Source organism: Cebus imitator, unplaced genomic scaffold (assembly GCF_001604975.1).
Source record: "Cebus imitator isolate Cc_AM_T3 unplaced genomic scaffold, Cebus_imitator-1.0 Scaffold724, whole genome shotgun sequence".
Classification (NCBI taxonomy): Eukaryota; Metazoa; Chordata; class Mammalia; order Primates; family Cebidae; genus Cebus; species Cebus imitator.
In genome coordinates this window covers 316669-321768 of record NW_016108039.1, presented here as the reverse complement: position 1 = coordinate 321768, position 5100 = coordinate 316669, and the positions used below count along the sequence as shown (strand labels likewise).

General features: G+C 51.1%; 1 pseudogene; it reads right to left on the bottom strand.

Annotated features, from left to right (window-relative positions):
- Positions 1-2544, bottom strand: LOC108296560 (annotated as a pseudogene).
- Positions 2545-5100: the final 2556 nt, after the last annotated feature.

Here is a 5100-nt window from a genome sequence, read left to right as displayed (position 1 = left end):
TGCTCCCATCGAAGCGACAGCCACCTTGTCCTGGTGCCCTGGGGAAGGGAAAGCTGGCCTTGGACCAGCATCGCAGCCGCCCGCGCCCTCTGCTGGCCATTGTCGGAAGTGCAGCCTGGCGTGAGCAGCGCCTTTCCCTGGAGAGGGGACCCAGGGCAGCACCGCTGGAAACCGCTGGAAACTGCTGGGGCGGCCAGAGATCTGCTAACTCGTGGAGGGATGCCCCGTGTCCACTGACAGCGGCAGCAGTAGCTGCAGGCCATGCGGACTCACGAGAGCCCCAGCCCATGTCAGCACCAGGGGCCAAAACCGAGTCTAGGGCTCGGCGCGAGGTCAGCCTGGGGCAGGCCTGGGGAGACTGGATGGCAAGTGGGGCAGGAAGGCGACCACTCAGGGACTGCGCCTGGGCCTGCCGGGGGTCTCCAGACAGAGAAGATGAGTGCGACAGGCGCCTGCTCTCACAGGGCTGAGTGCCAGGCCGGCCCTGGGGACCCGCTGGCCTCACGCGGGCTAGATGAAGGTGGAGTCCAGAGCCCACCTCCTCCTGCTGGCTCAGGGCGCGGGCCTCAACAGCTGCTTAATGAGCGTGACTCCTCTTGCTCCAGCTGCTTAATGTGCTCACTCTTCTCGGTGGCCTCCTGGGTGAGGAGTTGGTTCTGCTCCTTCAGCATGAGGATGGTCTGCTGCTGCCAGCCCGGGGCAGGGCAGGGGGGCTGGGAGGAGGAGGAGTGGGCAGGGTCTGGCTGGCACAGGCCACAGCCAGCAGCTTCCCCAGGCTCCGGGCCACCTCCTGTACCTTGGGCGTAGCAGCCCCAGTGGGCGGGGGCTCCCCGCGGCCCCAAAGTCGGCGCAGCCTCTGCTCTGGCCCAGGCGGCGCTGGCGCTCCAGCACTCCTGCTGCTGCTGCTGGTACCAGTCGCCGCCCTGCGCCCTCATCTCCAAACCCTGCAGCAGCACCTCCTCCTGCTCCAGCTCCTTCACCTGCTTCGGCAGGCCGCAGCCCACGCTGCCGGTGATGGTGAGCCTCCGGCGTTCCCCTCCGACACCGCCGGGTGCGGCCCTGAGTCCGCCGCCAGGGCCTGCAGGCCGCTGCACCTGCGTCCGCGCTCGGGCTCCGTTCCAGCGCCGCGCTCTGGGGCTGCTCAGGCTCCGCGGGGCAGCTTGCCGCCTGGACGGGGTGGGGGCGGCTCAGCTGCTCCGGGCTGCGGGTCCGTGCCGCTGGGGCCGGCCTGAGAGCGCACACGCCCAGGGGCAGGGGCTTCCTCTCCAGGACAGGCCGCGGCTAGTAGAGGAGCAACGACACCAGGAGCTGCAGCGGCGACTGGTCCCCTCGGGGGCCGTGGCGCGCTTGGGGCCCGGGGCCGCCGTCAGCCTCAGCAGCGAGGTGAGCAGACCGGCCACGAAGCGCTCGAAGATCAAGTAGTTGCTGGCCGGAACCACGTGGTACAGGTTCTGGAGCATCCCGCGGGGCAGCTCACGCGGCGTCGGCGCCCTGCCAGCAGGACTCGATCTCGCGCAGGTGCAGCAGCCGTGTCACCGGTCGTCCAGGATGTGGAACAGGGTGCACTGGCTCTGCAGGAAGGTGCGGGGCAGCCCTTGATTGCTGGGTGAGGGGGCGGACTCGGCGGGAGGCACGCAGCCCCGCTCAGCCTTCGCGGCTCCGGTCCCCGTGTCCACCCGCTTTTGTTCCCGCGCCACCTGGCGCGCTCCTATATATTTTTAATAGAGACAGTGTCTTCTTGTGTTGCCTCGGCTGGTCTCGAATTCCTTGGCTCAAGGGATCCTCCCACCTTGCCCTCCAGAGCGTTAGAATTACAGGTGTGAGCCGCGACACTGGACAAGCAGGAATTGTATATGGCAGAACACTGTTGAGCCTTGCCATGGCATGATAATGTGGTTTCATTTTAATTTTTCCTCTTCAAATGTTTCTCTTTAAAACATTATTATTTTTGGCCAGGCTTGGTAGTGTAAGCCTCTAATTCCAACACGTTGAGAGGCTTAGGAAGGAGGATCTATTAAGCCCAACAGTTTGAGGTTACAAAGCTATGATTTCACCACTGCACTCCAGCCTGGGTGACAAAGTGAGGCCCTATCTATATTTTTTTTAAAAAAAGACGCATAATAATTGTACATAATTTACATAATTGTACATGATTATAATTTTACATAATAATTGTACATATTGTGATGTTTCAGTACGTGTACCTCCATGTTTCTAAGTGTGGCTATGAAGCGTCTGTGTTCCCTAATAATCACCACACAGTGTTGTGTATCATTATTTATCAATCCTTTTTCATGTTAATGTCAACTGAGAGGAAATGTTTGTGGATCATATGCAGAAATACAATTTGTTCATTCAACCATCATTTATCATCTGTTGGTATGTGCCAGGTCCTTGTTTAGCAGGATTGGAGCTCTCTATCCTTGAGGACTTGCCCTCTAGTTCGTTGAAAGCAGTTCTTAACTAGAGAGTACCCGTCAAGGAGGAAGACTTGTTATGTGCAATGAGGACAGAGATTCGAGCTTCTGAATTCTTGGTATACATTGGAGGGTATACCAAGGAGGGTTCATAATATGTTTTCTGAGACATGGAATCAACCTCAATGCCCAACAGCAGTGGATTGCATAGAGAAAATGTGGTACATATACACCGTGGATCACTACACAGCCATAAAAAGATCATGTATTTCACAGCAAGGATGGAGCCGGATACCATTATTCTAAACGAACTAATGCAACAACAGAAAACTGAATGCCAGCCAGGCGTGCTGGCTCACACCTGTAATCCCAGAACTTTGGAAGCCCTAGGCAGGTAGATTCCTTAAGGTCAGGAGTTTGAGACCAGCCTGGCCAACATGGTGAACCCTGTCTCAACTAAAAATAGCAAAATTAGCCGGGCATTGTGGCAGGCGCCTGTAATCTCAGCCACTTGGGAGGCTGAAGCAGGAGAATTGCTTGCACCTGGGAAGCAGATATTGCAGTGAGCCAAGATCATGCACTACTGCATTCAGCCTGGGCAAAAGAGTGAGACTCTGCCTCAAAAAAAAAAAAAAAAGAAGAAGAAGAATAAGAAGAAAAAGAACAAATGCCACACGTTATCACTTATGAGTGGAATCTAAACATTAAGTGCACATGGACACAAAGAAGCGAACAATAGATACCTGGGCCTACTTGAGTGTAGCGAGTGGGAGGAGGGTGAGGGTCAAAAAGCTGCCTATAGGGTACTGTGCTTGTTAGCTGGGTGACAAAATCAACTGTACACCAAACCCTGAGACGCACAATTTACCTATGTAAAAAAACTGCACATATGATGCCGAACCTAAGATAAAAGCTGGAAAGAAAAACAGAAAACAAAAAAACTAACATATGTTTGCTGAAGAACGAGTGAAACTGTTGAAATATTTGTTCCTCACATAGCGTACAAAGCAGGTATTGCTTTGCTTAGGGGGATTGTCTGTAAGATACAGGGAGCTATTCCGAGGCTTTCAGTCAGGGAAGCACTAAAACTCACTCTCCTGGTTAACTGCAGTGCTGTCTCCAGTGCACTTCATTTGCCTGTAACCACGTGTGTTTATGGATGATGCACACACCCCAGAAATAGCTCTCCCTGGACATGTGTGGGTTCAACATTCCTGGTTTCAGCCATCCACAAGTTTCCCTATAGAGGTGTGGCTACATTGTTCCCAGTTATTTATTGTCCTGAGGCGTCACTGTTTAATGTACATTTCCATATGATGGAAATTATATTAGTTAATGAGGTTAATGAAAGCAAAAAATGAAATAGTTGTATGGGTATTCAAAATACAGTTTCTACTAAATGCTTTTCACTTTTGCACCACTGTAAAGTCAAATTATAAATCCCAAACCACACTAAACTTTCTCCTTTGTGGTTAGGTGACTGACATCTCAGGAGACAGAAGTTTTTTGTTTATTTTAAGAGCAGGTGTAGCTTATAGGTCTGGCTCTTCACTCTCTCCTAGGTTGTCTTGGGACACAGGATTTAAGGTACTACCTGTGGAACTGAGAGTGTCAGCACATTATTCTTGATCTCTTGAGAGACTAGCTCCTTGCCCAAAGCCCATCTCAAAATTATAGCTGCTCTGGGGAGTTTGATGTAACATAGAGACTTGTTGTTGGTTTTATTCTTTCTGATACCATTATTGCAACACTAGTGAATGGCGTCCAAAGCATACCCTGCTTAATTGACAACTTTCTCAGCTGTTTTATAGCAAGTTCTCTAGTATCTTTATCTTCATGACCATAGTCAAGTGTTGTTTTTCTTCATTTAAACATGATTGTGGGAGAAGTATGTAGTTATAATATGCTTTTTGACTATGCAGGAAGAAATCTTACCCTTGAGGCCGGGCATGGTGGCTTGCACCTGTAATCCCAGCACTTTGGGAGGCTGAGGCAGGTGAATTGCTTGAGCTCAGGAGCTCAAGACCAGCCTGGGCTACATGGAGAAATCCCATCTCTACTAAAAATGCAAGTTAGCCAGACATGATGACACATGCGTGTAGTCTCAGCTACTCAGGAGGCTGAGGCAGGAGGATCCATTGAGCCCAGGAGGTCGAGGCTGTAGTGAGCAGTGATCCCAGCAATCCACTCTATCCTCGGTGACAGAGCAAGACCCTATCTCAAAAAAGCAAAACAAAACAAAACAAATCTTACCCTTACCTGAAAAGCTGGTTAAGGAAGGTTGTAAGTGGTAATGTTAGTTTCTCCGTATATCAGTTTAGACCTTATCCCAAAGGAAGACCAGAGCTGTTTGAACTCCAGCTCTTCCTTTGCCAGGTGTTAACAACATCTGTTTCATAAGCACAGACAGATTCAAACCACTGACCTGGAGTTGAAATATTTTCTAAGTTGTGACTCATCTTTTGTCCAGTGGGGTCAGTCAGCACAAAGAATATTTGCTCTTTTGATTTGATAAATTCTTAATAGTTTTGCTACTCTCAAATTCCAAAGGCAAAACCATTTCCTGATTCTTTTGCTGTGTCCAGTTGGCTTGTGGGACCAAAGCAGCAGCTGAGACTGCTGTACCACTGTGCATCAGGCAGTAATCCTTTGGAAGGCCCGGCCTCTTTTCTTTTTTTTCTTT